At 37.3% G+C, this 17,619-nt stretch overlaps 1 protein-coding gene across 1 annotated transcript in view; it reads right to left on the reverse strand.

Moving 5' to 3' along the window:
- Positions 1 to 15,124, reverse strand: part of prlra (prolactin receptor a) — a 59,348-nt gene extending 44,224 nt beyond the window's left edge. Inside the window, exon 1 of the mRNA XM_034192314.1 lies at positions 15,049 to 15,124. The gene's annotated coding sequence lies outside the window, so the exon portion shown is untranslated. The remainder of the gene's footprint in view (positions 1 to 15,048) is intronic.
- Positions 15,125 to 17,619: the final 2,495 nt, after the last annotated feature.

The raw sequence follows: 17,619 nt of genomic DNA on the forward strand, positions 1-17,619 counted from the left end.
GTCTGTGTGTTTCGATGTGCTGTCTGCGACAGGTATACTTGTGGCAAATGCAGAAAAGACCTTCCATGGCAGTGTGGAGACTGTTAGTCATTGTGAGTGACTGTAACCTGTACCTATTGTATATATTTTGATTTTCTGGTGTGTTTTTTGGTACATTTTGGTATATTTCAATAAAATCCAGAAAACAAAGTTTTCTTTTGGTGTGTTTTTGGTACATTTCAATACAATTCAGAAAACAAAATTTCATCTCTCCCCTAGGGTAAAGTTATTTATCCACCTAAGCACAAATCAGCAGCCCTTTCAGCTAAGCAGGCACACAGACAGCAAATATGCAAACACAAGAATGTGGCTACACAAGAATGTGGCTACACAAGAATGTGGCTAGCCAAGTCAGCCCCTCCCCTGAGGTGTTCTGAGACTTCCTTGTTTACATAACAGAAGTAGCTCTCCACGGGTGAGCTTGGGGTCATTTGACTCTCCGTGGGCTTTACGGGTAGAAGAGAAAAGCTTGGACCTCCCAGTGGTAGCTGGTCTCGCTACTAGCTGCTAACTCAGTTTCGTTTGTGTAAATATAACATCTTTCTCATATATTATGTAAAACAGAGGCTTCAAACTCATTCCAGAAAGTGTCAAGAGGGTTCAGGCTTTCTTTGGAACCACCCACTCTCCACCAGGTGATTTCACTGATTATAATCACTTTGAGCAGGTAGAATCAGTTAATCAGTGAACTCACTTGTTGGAGTGGGTGGTTGCAAAGAAAATCTACACCCTCTCAGCCCTTTCTGGAATGAGTTTGAGACCTCTGAAAAGCTACTGACAAACACTTCTAAAACTGAAAATGCTGTTTTTGTAACCTGATAACACCTCTGGAGTGACAAGACATCTCGCGGATGTCAGCGTGCACGGTAACTTCCGCTAACGCAAACTTCTGCTCTTGTCAAAAGCTTGTGTATGTGCACATGCGTATACGGGTGATTCTTAGACTACAGGCACTTATTATGTCCTTTGATCATATTGTATGAAAAACATAAAAAAGGGGAAATTTCACACTTTTATAGTTATCTTTACAATGAAAGTGTGTTAAAAAATTTGTTCTAGTAGTCTATGATGACTTTTTCACCTTTTTTCAGCATCATTATATGCAAATATTGCCATTTTGTGCTTGTCCCACACCCAGACTTTTGATCTTCAATGATAAAAATGAATGGTAAAGAAACGTTTTTCTAATGTTGTAAAATATCTCTGAATAAAATACCAGTAAAATAATCAAAACATAATTGGGGTATTCAATGTCATACAATTGTGATTTTTTTAAACAAAATGTAGTCCCACACTATTGCCGTAATTTCCACCACAACATTGTAATGTCCCTTTAAATAGTTTGTATGAAAGATTGTTTGGGTAGTTTCTATGGAGATAAACAGTGACATCAGAGCACATGTATACAGCGCCAAATCACAACAAACAGTTGCCCCAAGGCGCTTTATATTGTAAGGCAATGGTGTGGTGGAAATTACATTTACAAGGCCAATAGTGCCCGTAGTTAAAGAATCACCCATACATAAATAAAAAATAACATAAATAAAATATTGTTTATGATTGATTAATTGATTCATTCATTTATAGAAAAGCTAGAGCCAGTGCAAAGCGTGTACATGCAGTAGATTGTACATTACTTGTATAAAATGTACAGCTATAACTGCTTTTACTGGCCCAAGACTGAATATAGATACATTTGTTTCTTATACTGCAGTCCTATGTTTATTTCATTAAAACAAACTGACACTATTGCCAGATTTTTACATAAAACATTGTAGCCATGATTTTCAAGCAGTTACAATTCCTTAACTAGAAGCACTCAGAGAGTGCAAACCTCCGCCAAGGCCATGGGGTCACTGACGCCATAACATCTACACGCTGTGGAATCATTGAACCTAAAAAAGTCTAACAATGATGTTTGCTCAGTAGTAAAAAAAAGTTTCATCTGCTGTGACTGGATAGCATGTATCCTTAGCACTTGGCATCACAGTTTATTGCAACTTGCACCTTTCCCAGAAGCTACTGCCATCTGAGCACTGATATTGATATTGCATGTGCTTATAGACAAAAACAAATGAGACAAAATTGAATTTATAATTCAACTAAACTGCAAATATATGAATTTTTTAACATTTATGAAACACTTCTCTAAACAAGGCCATAGGGTCACTGACCCTAAAGAGATTCCCTCCTTGGCACAGTGATCTATTTCTTTTTGTCTCTTTCAATAAAATTGTATATAATAATCATTAGATTATTAATATATAAACAAAAATAAATTTAAGAAATATTATAATTTGAAAACAAATGCACCCGAACGTGATGACAGCTGCAACTGCTTAATGCTAACTTTTAACATTGAAAATGCCATAGACATACTAACGCATTAGCATCGGGATCCGGATCACCACTAAAATTTAATCACTTGTTCCTCTTGTCATTTCCAACCACTCCACAAAATTTCATCAAAATCCGTTCAAAACCTTTTGAGTTATCCTGCTGACAGACAGACAGACAAACAAACCTCCTTGGCGGAGGTAACAACATGTTGACTTTCTGCAAGTGAACATTAACAACACTTCATCATTATTTATGGTGCTTTAATTTCAATAACATCACCATGATCTGATTGGCATGAAGGTCAAGACACTGGATTAGCCTCCTGCTGCATGTAGCCGTCTTACGTAATCAGTCTCCCCAACTGAATAAGCTGTTACATGCTAAGCAGGGAATACACTGGCCAACAGTGTGAAGCTCTCTCATCATTAATAATGTAATGGAAGCCGAATTTCACCTATCCTATGAATGCTTTTGTCCCTATTTTTTTCACCATTTTTCATTCAGCTTATTTGTTTGTTACTTATCAAATCCACAATAGACAGTTAATTCTATAGTAATGAAATTACAGTGAAAGCAAAATCTGGCCATACTTTAGATCGCCATGGCCTTATCAACATCATAGGAAACACATGCTTGCCTTTGACTTAGTACTCCATAGTAAAAATAAACTCACTACTGTCAAATCTGTAATTGACAGTAGTGAGTTTATTTTTACTATAAATAGTAAAAATAAATACACATATAAAAATACACATATAGAAATACACATTTATATAGATGGCACAAATCTGTATTGTTCTTGAGTTATGAAAAACTGCAGATGAACAGAAAACATACTGTGTGGTTTAATTCCATGATTATGAATAACTAAGCACGCTATCATGGAATATAATGTAAGTCTATACACAGATATTGTGAGTGGTGTGTAGAGCAGAGACAAAATCTCTGAATTATTCCCACTGAATATTGGTGTTCATCAAGGACGTGTTCTGGCTCCTACCCTGTTCAATACATTTGTGGACTGGGTGTTGGGTAGGGTTGTGGAAACCAGCATCTTATGTGCCTCTGTTGGTTGTCAGACCTTGACTTTGGATACGGTCCTGATCACTGCTGAATCAATGGATTCCCTGATTACAGTACTTGAGAAGCTGAGAAAGGAATCAATGTCTGGGTTTACAGTTGTCCTTGATTAAGACTAAGATCCAGGCTTTCAATCACTTCCTGAACTTGGACAACAAAAGTGTATGTGATGAAAGTGTTGAGACATTAATGTGTCTCATTAGTGATATTCGTGTCACTGGTTCCTTGGATTTCAGGTCGAGAGATGCGTGGGAAGAGCTTCTGGATTAATGTGGTCACTGGACAGAGGTGTTTGGCAGTTCTGATGTAGCGGCTGCACTCTGCGTTGTGTTGTTATGACTCCGCCCATTCGCTCCCCTCGGGACACAAACTCACGATCCTCGGCATGGAAGTCGGACTCTCTAACCAGAAGGCTAAAACCCAGGGCTCTGGCCTTGTGACCAGAGAATCCTTTTGAGCTGTTGGGAGTGAGGTTTACTAACTACATCTGCACAGCGACACCTGCTGGCCTCCGTTACAGTGATACCTTTGAAAGAGAACAAAGGTCCAAGTCTTTAGAGTCCTGGTGATTCCTGTTATATTGTACAGTTGTGAGACTTGGACACTAACCTGAAACTGAAGGTGACAACTAGATGTCTTTGGTGCAGGAGCTGTTCGTAAGAATCTTGGGTACCGCTGGAATGACTGTGTCATAATTAGTGAGATTAAGATGATGAGTATCACTTGCATTGTTAGGGAATGTCACCTGTGACATTCTGGCTGTGAGGGGCATTTCCAGCACACAGGTGCCTCAGTGTTGGAGACTCCAGCCGTTCCTACATCTGAATCCCCTTAGTATCTACGCAGTTGTTACAAGTATAGTACTTAGTCGGAGTAAGTGAGAGAGTGGGGACACAATTTGGACATACTGACCTGCCATTATTTTACCTGTCCTTTGACCTGAATGTTTACAGAAGACACATAAGCACGTATGCAGTGAAAACGTCTGCTCACCCAAGGCACACTTTTTAAAAACAGTTTCTCATGTATATTTGTAGGACGCCATGGCCCCTTCGATGGCACTATCATTTTCACGTGTGTCTGCTCTCTTCTTTGAATTTTCCAAGGAAGTTATTTTTTTTTTCAATGACTAGGCTCGAGGCCGATTGTGGCACACTACTTTTGGCCAAGTATACGTATAGTATTAAGTATAGTAGTATGAGTACTCCCACCTATGAGCATCTCTCCCACCGACTGTGTCAGTGGGTCAAACAAAATAGGCAGAAATACTAGGAACATCCTAGGAACATATGTGTTGGCAGTTGTGATGGCATTTTAGGCTTAATCTGTTCTTACAGTAGAGGAGTTTCTACATGAAAAGATATAGAATTGTGGGACTTAGAGGACATTTAACATAAGTTCAAAAGCATATTTAATTACAAAAGATAATGAAAAACAACTATGCACAATACAACCTATGTAATTACAATATAAAGAATTAAAAAAAAAATGACTCTGCCTTAAATGTCAAAATCTAAACTCCTGCCAGTGAATATGAATGATTTATAAGGTTTGTGAGTGTGCAGTGTCTCAGGATCACAGGTTCAACAGACAACAAAGAGCTGTATTACATAACATTTACACTTAAACTATGACCAGTGATGCAACTTGATCCCTTTTGGCCTTGTTGTACAACAGCACCTTGACAAAGGTGACAAATAAGGAAAATATGTTTCTCACGCATGATCACTGTGTCCACAGGCTAATTCAGTTTTCTTAAAGGTACAAGAGAACAAAATAATGACTTTTTTAAACTGATGAGACTGAAGAGTACACATTACGTGTTCATTGTAATACCACACTAGGCTCCACTCTGGTTAATTTTTTTTTTTTTTTTTTATAGTGATTGAAGTACTTCCTGCAGCATCCTGCTGCCAACCACAGCTGGGACATGAACCTAACGTGTTTTTGTTTTGTTTTTAAAAGTAGGAGGAAACTGGAGGGAATCCATGCAAGAAATTCACATAGAAAAGAAATGAGATTTGGTAGACTCAAACCCACAACTTCAGGGGTGGATCTAGAAATTTTTGGTGGGGAGGTCGGATTCATCGCAATTTGATAATCCGCTGAGTGGATTCCGCTTATTCATGGAATGACAGCGTAATATTGTCACTGATAAAAAAAATATAATAATACATTGTGATTAAGAAAAGTCAAATTTGCTAAATAAATATGAATTTTTATTGTAAACCATATTTTCATAATCACCAGTGAACTTTTGGTAGATTGGCCAGGAATCTCCAAAAACACTTTCATAGAAATTTATCATACTTCTATGGACAGATGATAGAATGTAAAAATGGTTGAACACAGTAAGATATATTCAGCTTTTCTTCAGTGGATGGTAATGACTAAGGAACAACTGTGTCAAACATTAGGTTATCAAACTTAAAAAAAAAAACCTTTCTTTAATTTTTCTTTTTAAAACATTTTTCCTTTCTTTTCTTTTTTCTTCATATATTTTTCTTTACATTGTTTGTTTGACTGGAAGCTAAGAGTGCTAACATTGCATAGAATCCTGCTGTATAATTTATGGTAAAGTTAAGTAAAGATAAAATTAATTGGAAAACTTGACTGAAAGTAAAGCTTTTTTTCAAACTGTGTAAATATATATAATACTGTAACTATTTTATCACATGGAATCCTCTACAGTAAATATATAAAATTCTACAGCTATGGCACCGGTTCAAAGAAATCTGGTTGAACTCTTCCAACATTTCATTGTGAACCATTCCTGACAGACAATGTAAATACAGACAATTCCAATGTTTGCAACTCCATGTAGTTTTACATTACCTAGTTTGGATAAACTTTAATAAGATAAGGTAATAAGTATATCGGATACGATGAATAGGTCAGACTACTTTCATATAACAAACTTCACAACATCAGACAAAAGTATTTCTGAGTACTGCATGAACCGGTTGGTTCACCACCTTTCGAGGAAATTTCCTTATCAAGACAGTCAAGGGCACTCACTCACTCATTCACTCACTCATCTTCAACCACTTATTCCAATTAAGGGTCATTTAAGGGAGATGGAGCCTATCCCAGCAGTCATAGGGCGTGAGGCTGGGTACACCCTGGACGGGACGCCAACCTGTCACAGCGTCACATATAGACAGACAAACATATTCACACCCGCTCAGCCAATTTAAAGTTTCCAATCCACCTAACCTGCGTGTCTTTGGATGTGGGAGGAAGCCGGAGAACCCAGGAGCAATCCACACAAACACGAGGAGAACATGCAAACACCACACAGAAAGACTGTCAAGGGCAGTGTCTGCCAAAACAACACTGAAAACAATACTGGGAACCATAAATCAAGAAAGTTAGACCTCATATGTTGATACCTAAATATCAACAATAAATCATGTGGAACTTCTCTCACAGGTATTATAAACACTTTGAGCCCTGTGGCTAGTTCTCTGTAGTGCAAAGCAGAGGGCAAATTCCTGCTGAGATTAAAGTAATATTTGTTTGTTCTGGTTAATGCTTTGCGGTTGTGTGATGCAAGAATACAGATTATATGAGCCACTAGCTAGAATCTGGACTTTTCTATTTTATCGCAACATCACTAAATATAGACACACCGAACAGTTCAACTTTGGAAACAAAATTCTAAATGACCTCTCCAGTTAAAATTAGATTAAATGGTAAATGGGTTGCATTCATCTGCATTAGACACTCAAAGCTCTTCACAGTAATGCCTCACATTCACTCCGATGTGACGGTGCTGCCATACAAGGTACTCACTATATAGCAGGTGTCAGCAACCTTTGAGACATTGAGTGCCAATTTCAAATTTTCTAGTCGATGAGTGTGCCACTATCAACAATAATGGTAAAAATGACACAAACTACAGGAATACGTTCAACAAATTCAAAGCAAACAGCAACGTATTTAACTAATCAGTGTGGGCTGAGACTAAAATGAATCATAGGCTATGTGTCAATTAATATATCTTGCCTACCAGTCAGTGTGATCCCTGTCCTTGGTTTTCTTGGCTGAGCTTTTTTATCTGGGGTTCGTAGTTTGTCACTTTTAATTGTAAACATGCCTCAGAATGGTCCGTTATCAAACGGCTGCGGATGGGCCTGAGCACACTTTTCATGTGCAAAAATACCTGCTCACACAGGTAAGTTGAGCAGTTCACAGGAAACATTTAGATCAAAGACAGTCTGGAGTTACCTGTAAGTGCTGTGACAGTTAGAAGACGCCTGTGTGAAGCTAATTTATTTGCAAGAATCCCCCGCAAAGTCCCTCTGTTAAATAAAAGACATGTGCAGAAGAGGTTACAATTTGCCAAAGGACACATCAACTGGCCTAAAAGGAAATGGAGGAATATTTTGTGGACTGATGAGAGTAAAATTGTTCTTTTTGGGTCCAAGGGCCGCAGACAGTTTGTGAGACGACCCCCAAACTCTGAATTCAAGCCACAGTTCACAGTGAAGACAGTGAAGCATGGTGGTGCAAGCATCATGATATGGGCATGTTTCTCCTACTATGGTGTTGGGCCTATATATCGCATACCAGGTATCATGGATCAGTTTGGATATGTCAAAATACTTGAAGAGGTCATGTTGCCTTATGCTGAAGAGGACATGCCCTTGAAATGGGTGTTTCAACAAGACAATGACCCCAAGCACACTAGTAAACGAGCAAAATCTTGGTTCCAAACCAACAAAATTAATGCTTCGCAGATGTGAAGAAATCATGAAAAACTGTGGTTATACAACTAAATACTAGTTTAGTGATTCACAGGATTGCTAAAAAAGCAGTTTGAACATAATAGTTTTGAGTTTGTAGCGTCAACAGCAGATGCTACTATTATTGTGAACACCCCTTTTCTACTTTTTTTTTTTTACTAATAGCCCAATTTCATAGCATTAAGCGTGTGCATATCATGAATGCTTGGTCTTGTTGGATTTGTGAGAATCTACTGAATCTACTGGTACCTTGTTTCTCATGTAACAATAAGAAATATACTCAAAACCTGGATTAATCTTTTTAGTCACATAGCACTACTATTATTCTGAACACTACTGTACAGTTAAAATGAAAACAGTGGTGAAGATGATTTTAGATGATAACAGCCATAAATGACACAGATGATACTCTGCAAATAAGCCATTTGGACATTTCTTAGCCATTTATTTAAAAAAAAAACAAAAACAAAAAGCATATAAGTCAGCCTTCAGTTGGGCTTACTTTGGTTGTAACACTTTGCTACCCATGCATGTCAAAATGCTAATAAAATGAGAACTAGAGCACTGCGGTCATAGAGCGCAAACCTCCACCAACACTAATTTCCAATTCCACAAATTTTTAAATTGGAAAAAGTTTCTCAAGGTCAAAGTCCTGTTAGGTTGGCTTTCCATAAGCTAAAATATAATACAAAATATAGATCAAAAGGGCTTTTTAATGTTAAAATCAAATATCCACTTGATCCGCAATACAGAAAAAACTATTCTATTCATTCTAGTCTATTCATTGAGGGTGCCAGGTTGCAACTCATTGTGACAAATGAGAGACACTTTTGATATGATCTGGATCAAACATTGTCAGGTGATAGTGAGTGTGAGTCTGCACTTCACTTTCAAATATGAGCGTGATTGGGGCAAGATATAATGTAAAATATACATTTAATGTGGTTTTCAATGTTAAATTTAAATGGCCACAAAATCTGTATTCTGGATCAGATCCGGATCAAACTTTGTCAGTCGATAAAGGATACTGAACTGAGGTATAGTTTTGTAGACTAGAACATAGAATGACATATTATACTGTTGTTTTTATTTTTAGCAGCTGTAATGGGGGGCTTCTCACTGCCAGTGTTTGGCCCCAATACTATCCTGATTACAAAACTGAGAAAATCAGGCCTGATGTTTTAAATAGTAGGCAAAATGTGCATTACACGCTGTTTTCAATCCACTTTCATACGAGTGCAACTGATTATTGCAGAATACACTCAAGTATATACAAGTTCCATGTGTGTTTTTCCCACATTTTTTCAAAAAGCTAAAATGTAGGGCACTGGTTTTCAAACTGTGGGGCGTGCTCCCTTGGGGGGGCACCAGAGTTCTTCCGGGGGGGTGCAAAAAAGAACTGTAAACATTGCTAACCAACAAAAGAAGGGGAAAAAAGGAAAAAGAAAACATTGTTGGCTAACATGCCAAGAGCAAAATGGATACATGTTTAGTGGGTAAATCTATCAGTGAGAAGACAGAGTTTGGGGCAACCAAAAAAAGAGGAGAGGACGACATTTAAATGGTAAATGGACTGCATTTATATACCGCTTTTCCATCTGCATCAGCCACCTGTGTGCGTCAAAGACCCAGACTCATTGTTCACATTAAACAAGAGATGAGACTAGATGAGAGACTAAATATATATAAAAGTTTAACTTAGAAAATCCCTGATGTATGGGGATAATATAGGGGAGGTGATGGTCTAGTTGGGCTTGAGACAAGAGGATCTTTGGATCAAATCCCAGCCTGACCAGAAAATCACCTTGCCCCTTGGGTAAGGTCCTTAATCCCCTATTGCTCCCGGTGTGTAGTGAGTACCTTCTATGGCCGCACCCTTACATCGGGGTGAATGTGAGGCATTATTTTTGTAAAGCACTTTGAGCGTCTGATGCAGATGGAAAAGCGCTATATAAATGCAGTCCATTTACCAGTTAAATGTCCCTGTTATGATCTCAAAATGGTTTTGAAGAAAGAGTGCCAGCATACTTTTCATATTACAGCTCTACTTTTACCACTGATTACACCCGCTTGCAGGACCTGATTAGGTATCTGATTTTGCCCAAAGTAGGACTTTTATAAAAATATTTGACATTTACTTTTGGTGTCTTTGCACAGGACTAATAGCAGAAAAAGTCAGTAAGGCGCAGGTAGCCATGTAGTCTGGTACTAAGTTGATCAGCTTGGTGCTATCCTGGACAGTGACCTTTTACTTCTTTCTCAACAACCTAAAGGCCACTGAGCCTGTGCAAATCACACAATCTCATTACACAGCTGATGCCCCACCATCATCACCCACTAACGCAAAACCACACAACCTTCCAATCAGCTGTCTACTGTGGAATTACCTTAAAGCTCAAGATCATACGCACTGTTCAAAAGTTCTTGTATTTTCACAGGAAATTCCTGGGAACTAATTGCAGTAAATTTACAGTAAGAATGAAATGAAATTTTACTGTACATTTAATACAGTACAGTACTGTATTCATACAGTTGGCTACTGTGATTTTTTTTTTTTTTTACAGTAAAATGCTGTCATTTATTATTTGTTGTATATTTACAGCAAGTGAGCTGGCAAAAATATCCTGTAATTTCACAGGAAAAAATTACAATATTATAATTTAATAGACTCCATACTGTTTTTGTAAATATTACAATAAAATACAGTAATTTATACTGTCCCATGTTTTGCAGTGAAAAAGGAAAAAAAAAAGGTGTATTTTCTTCCTTTTTACTAGCAACACATAAAGTTTTTGTCACATAACATTATTGTTCATTAACATGTTACTATGAGTTAATGGGGTGATCACATTTAGTTTTTTTTTTTTTTCCAAGGGCCTCTATATATTAATATCACATCACATTTTACATTCTAATTCAGTACTGGACAGATTTTATATGGTCATGTCAGAACAATCCCATTAACTGCCTAAATCAAATCATCACTGCCATCAAATCAAAGTCCAGCAGTTTCCTGAAGAGGGTGCAGACAGGTATTTTCCCACTAAGCCCATGCTAAGCCCACGTTTTCTTTTGGCCTTGCTCTCTGTCTGCATCTCTGTCTGCCGTGAAAAGACATGAAACAGACTGGTGTCTGTTGGATGTGCCGTTGTGATGAATACTGGGCAGAAACCATAAAAAGTAACCTATGAGCTCCCAGAATAAAATGATCTGGATGTATCATATGACGTCCTCCTGCGTATGTGTTTGCATCTTGTCTACTAATGAACTAATAAGCTTACTGGGTACATTGGCTGGCATTTAGAAGCCTTAAGATGGGTGTAGCACCCGGTATTACATTTGTGGTTGTCAGGCTGTTTTTTTTTTTGTTGGTTTTTTTTTTTGCCTTGTGTTTTAGTAGTATTTAGTATTTAGTAGTATTTTTTTTTCACTAGTTTGTTAATAAAATTGTTATTTTTTACTGGTTTGGTTCTGCCCCCCCACCCCATTTCTTGCCGCGGCCTTGCAAGCCAAGCCATAACAGTATGTAGCAACTGCTGGTAAATGGCAAATACAACAACTCATCAATAATAAAAAAAATTAATAAAAATGATAAATAATAAAAAAAAAAAGTAGTAAAAATGGTGGTAGTCAAACCTGAAAGTGTGGCAAACAATTAGCATACAACAATTAGAACAATTAGCATTTAGCAATTAGCTAAACAACTAGCTAAACTGAGCAGCAACACTTTCTCATGAATATGAAAACACCACATTTCCCAGAGTATAAGTTGCACCTGTTAAAAAACACCTCTTGAAGAGGAAAAAACATATATAAGACGCATCAGAGTATAGGTCGTACCAGAGTATAAGTTCCACCTTTTTTTTCTGTATTATCATCAACTCTTTAATTTTGGAATTTTGTGCATTGTTGTACTATACTTTTTATTACTGGCATTTATTCTTATATTATTTTGTTTATTACTTTGATTCCTGAAAAGTCCTATATATAAATAGTATTATTGAGAATAAGGAATGTGTGATTTTTTTTTTTTTCAGCATATAAGCTGCAGACCTCCCAAAGTCGCAAGACCTCCCAAAATAGTACAAAATCGCAAGTTATACTCCAGAAAATACAGAGAAACATTACGTGAGTTGTTTTTAACTAGGTCGTTCCTTACCTAGCTGTTCGTTTTGGGCTAGCAAAAAATACTACCTGGTACTGCATTAGCCCACCACTAGCCATTAAGCTAATGTTAGCTAATAATAGTAATGACACTCCTGGACAAATAAACTGTTTCAGATAAAAGTCATTATGATATTGAAACAAGCTAGAAGAGACAGAGAGCACCCACAGATCAGCAACAGATGGATCCATACACGTAAATATATAAGATATATCCAGTGTCATGTGTGATGTTTGTTGAGCTCCAATGACAAAATGATAGTACTTGTGTTGGTATGACCGCGTAGATTCAAAATACCAGTTGCTGCCTTTATTTTGTCGCAGTTGCTGTAAAATCCCGGATTGACAGTGAAATTACAATAAAATCGCAAGACTGCATATAATTTCCCATCATTACCTCCGCCAAGGAGGTTATGTTTTCGGTCGCGTTTGTTTGTTTATTTGTCTGTCTGTCAGCAGGATAACTCAAAAAGTTTTGAACGGATTTTGATGAAATTTTGTGGAGTGGTTGGAAATGACAAGAGGAACAAGTGATTAAATTTTAGTGGTGATCTGGATCCCGATGCTAATGCGTTAGCATGTCTATGGCATTTTCAATGTTAAAAGTTTGCATTAAGCAGTTGCAGCTGTCATCACGTTCGGGTGCATTTGTGTTCAAATTGTAATTTTTCTTAAATTTATTTTTGTTGAAATTTTGTGGAGTGGTTGGAAATGACAAGAGGAACAAGTGATTAAATTTTAGTGGTGATCCGGATCACGATCCGGATCCCGATGCTAACACGTTAGCATGTCTATGGCATTTTCAATGTTAAAAGTTTGCATTAAGCAGTTGCAGCTGTCATCACGTTCGGGTGCATTTGTTTTCAAATTGTAATATTTCTTACATTTATTTTTGTTTATATATTAATAATCTAATGATTATTATATACAATTATTATATACAATTTTAGATCACTGTGCCAAGGAGGGAATTTAGGGTCAGTGACCCTATGGCCTTGTTTAGAGAAGTGTTTCATAAATGTTAAAAAATTCACATATTTGAAGTTTAGTTGAATAATAAATTGAATTTTGTCTCTTATTTGTTTTTGTCTATAAGCACATGCAATATCAATATCAGTGCTCAGATGACAGTAGCTTCTGGGAAAGGTGCAAGTTGCAATAAACTGTGATGCCAAGCGCTAAGGATACATGCTATCCAGTCACAGCAGATGAAACTTTTTTTTACTACTGAGCAAACATCGTTAGACTTTTTTAGGTTCAATGATTCCACGGCGTGTAGATGTTACAGCGTCAGTGACCCGATGGCCTTGGTGGAGGTTTGCACTCTCTGAGTGCTTCTAGTTCAATGTCATTTACAGCAAAAATGTTAATACAGTATGTTGTAAATTTTACTGTAAAATTTACATAAATTGCTAACAGTGCACAGAATGGTCGATTCCCATTTAATCATTTTTTTGTTTCTGTAATTTACATATCTAGGGCATCAATTTGCAGGTTACCAGGACTTTTTTTGTTTGTTCCTGTCACTGATCACAAAACACATCTCACAATTTACTCATTCAGAAGCTTTGTTTCATGCATGCATTCATACTTTTTACTTTATTTTATTTTATTTAGCAGTGCAGTGGTGGCACTAGAGGATTTTTCTTGTTGGGTACATGGTTATTTAGTGGTGGGATGATACAGTTTGTAGTAAATGTGTATTTTAAATTCAGCTTTATGCATATCTTGATTTGCACATTTTACACACACATAGATACAATGAACAAAAAAGCAATCAATCACCCTTCTGACAGGACCCAGGGGAAAATGCACGAAATCTGGAAATCTTATAAGTAGAATAATAGAAAACCGGCACAAACATAATCAGACAATAGAAACAGCGTCTTTTTTTTTTTTTTTTTTTTTTTACTTTTTTGAGCTGAATCTATTTTACATCATTCTCTTTCAGCTTTGGACTGTGTCATCTTTCCATTTCTCATTGTCACCAGTTCTGATTTCTGAATGAGGCTGTTTGACAAGGAAACAATCATTTTTTTTTAAAGTGAATTAAAAGCTTGGGGACTTGCCCTGTTTTGGAACATTTGAACACTCATAACTAACGAATGCTGACACCAACATACACTTATTATACATCGAAATGTCAAGCCAAGTCTCTACAAAAGTATCTAATCACATATCAACTAACCACAGCTGAAATGCCAAGCAAATAAAGACATAAATCGGAATTCATTTTTTGGGGGGAAAAAACCTAATTTACTCCTACCAAGTATTATTTACTTTTAATTTTTTGCATCCACAACATCCCCTAGGACCTGTCTTTTAGCTGATCCAAACCTTTGCATTTCTGACCTTGTACAAGCTGAGAAATAAATCATAATGTACGGGTATGTGAGTTTGGTGAAATATGCCTAGGGCTTACGAGGTTAATAACAACATCTCTTCTTGTCTTATGTGAGCAGAATAAATCTTGCTCACTTGATCTCAGTTCAATGTCAATATTGCACAACTACAATGCAAACAACTGGTGTTGCTGTCTGACTGGATCAGTCAGAGATTGTGAGAAAATAACTAGGCTTAAAATAAGACTGATTCTGTACAATAAAAGAACACCAACAAAGACAAATTTCGGATTCTCATATATTATTTTTATTTTTAAATTGTATTTCTGGCTTACCGCAGCTGAAGAGTAGCGCGTGTCATCGCCGTGGTGACTGTGGGTGGACCTGTGTGACTGACAGGAGCTCAGCAGCGCCACCGTCGGCCATACAGCAGCAACAACCTGAAGAGGGCGGGGCAAAAGAGTAGAAATCCCTGAAACCACGCCCACGGGGAACCTGCTGTAGCTGCTGCTGCGTAAAAACCGGTAAGTGTAATTAAGTGTTTCCGCTATAATATTTACCTGCGTCATCTTTTGATATTTGTCAGGTCGTCTTTAATAGACAACTCCCATTTTCACGTGGGTGGAAAGTCGTCATCCACAAAAGGTTTAAAAAATAAATAAATAAAAAATAGGGGAGATTGGGCTTGGTTGATATATGACTTCGTCGGCACTTGGCAGTCTGGTTGAAATTTATCAAGGCATGCAGATGGAGGGCTAATGAATTGGAATATTGTAGCCTCTAAATGAATTAGTCATACTGCATTTAGAGGTCAGAGAGAAGTAAAAGACTGCATATTTGATTATTTATTTTTGAGATACACGCTAGAAATAACTTTGATGCTTTATTGTGTTATCTATTGCATGTTTATATACTATATATTTTTTGTTTGTTTTTTTGCATGCATTTGCCCTATTGAGATATCCCATAATCCCTTGCAAGCCAGAGTTGCTGCAGTCAAAATAACACTGAGAATTCACATGACGACAGTTGCAAATCAACATTATACTACCAATAATCATCACGTTATTAAGAGACTGCATGTATGGGACCCTGAAAACTTGCTAAAACAAATATTCCAAATAATCCATGTCTGCTGCATTTAATCTGCATGCAATATAATAAACACAAACCGAATTTCAGACATTTTATATATACTCAACAAAAATATAAACGCAACACTTTTGGTTTTGCTCCCATTTTGTATGAGATGAACTCAAAGATCTAAAACTTTTCCACATACACAATATCACCATTTCCCTCAAATATTGTTCACAAACCAGTCTAAATCTGTGATAGTGAGCACTTCTCCTTTGCTGAGATAATCCATCCCACCTCACAGGTGTGCCATATCAAGATGCTGATTAGACACCATGATTAGTGCACAGGTGTGCCTTAGACTGCCCACAATAAAAGGCCACTCTGAAAGGTGCAGTTTTATCACACAGCACAATGCCACAGATGTCGCAAGATTTGAGGGAGCGTGCAACTGGCATGCTGACAGCAGGAATGTCAACCAGAGCTGTTGCTCGTGTATTGAATGTTCATTTCTCTACCATAAGCCGTCTCCAAAGGCGTTTCAGAGAATTTGGCAGTACATCCAACCAGCCTCACAACCGCAGACCACGTGTAACCACACCAGCCCAGGACCTCCACATCCAGCATCTTCACCTCCAAGATCGTCTGAGACCAGCCACTCGGACAGCTGCTGAAACAATCGGTTTGCATAACCAAAGAATTTCTGCACAAACTGTCAGAAACCATCTCAGGGAAGCTCATCTGCATGCTCGTCGTCCTCATCGGGGTCTCGACCTGACTCCAGTTCGTCGTCGTAACCGACTTGAGTGGGTAAATGCTCACATTTGCTGGCGTTTGCCACGTTGGAGAGGTGTTCTCTTCAACTCTATGCGAAGGAGATGTGTTGCACTGCATGAGGCAAATGGTGGTCACACCAGATACTGACTGGTATCCCCCCCCAAATAAAACAAAACTGCACCTTTCAGAGTGGCCTTTTATTGTGGACAGTCTAAGGCACACCTGTGAGGTGGGATGGATTATCTCAGCAAAGGAGAAGTGCTCACTATGACAGATTTAGACTGGTTTGTGAACAATATTTGAGGGAAATGGTAATATTGTGTATGTGGAAAAAGTTTTAGATCATTGAGTTCATCTCATACAAAATGAGAGCAAAACCAAAAGTGTTGCGTTTATATTTTTGTTGAGTGTATATTACTCTGGAACAAAGAGGACATACAGTTTTGTAAAGGACAATAAGAAAAAATTTGAGCTGAGTTACAATGTTCTCTTTCTTAATGATTAATGCAAATACCTTTTGAGACATATGCCAAGAAATATTTGTGTATCCATCCATATACTTGTTTAAGAAAACTTGCTGTAAAAGTGATGGTTGGATGTTATTATAATAGACCACCCATGCTTACACAATTCATTATTTTGGCTTTGATATTTTAGATTATTTATATCATGTTGTATTGATTTCTTTTTTTACTCTCAGATTAAACGACACATGTTCAGAATGTTTTATAAAGAGATGTCTGAATTGTTTAAGTATTTTTGTATAGAAAAATTATGTTCTTTACAAATTTGCTTGAGATTGATGTGCTTGTGCCAGTTATTTCTAAATCTCGAGTCCTCCCCTTTTAAAATCTCCACATAGAGGCAATAATGTTATGTAACACAACCATCTGCTCCACAGATAATGTAAAAGTAACATTAGGCGACACAGCCACAGCGAATGCACCTTGTATATCGATAAAACATTCATTATAATACAATCAAACATTTCTTGTCTTTTTTATCACAGTATCTATTGTATTTTAGATGTGTGTATCGGTGTGTATGTATTT

Source organism: Thalassophryne amazonica, chromosome 17 (genome assembly GCF_902500255.1).
Source record: "Thalassophryne amazonica chromosome 17, fThaAma1.1, whole genome shotgun sequence".
NCBI classification, from domain to species: Eukaryota; Metazoa; Chordata; class Actinopteri; order Batrachoidiformes; family Batrachoididae; genus Thalassophryne; species Thalassophryne amazonica.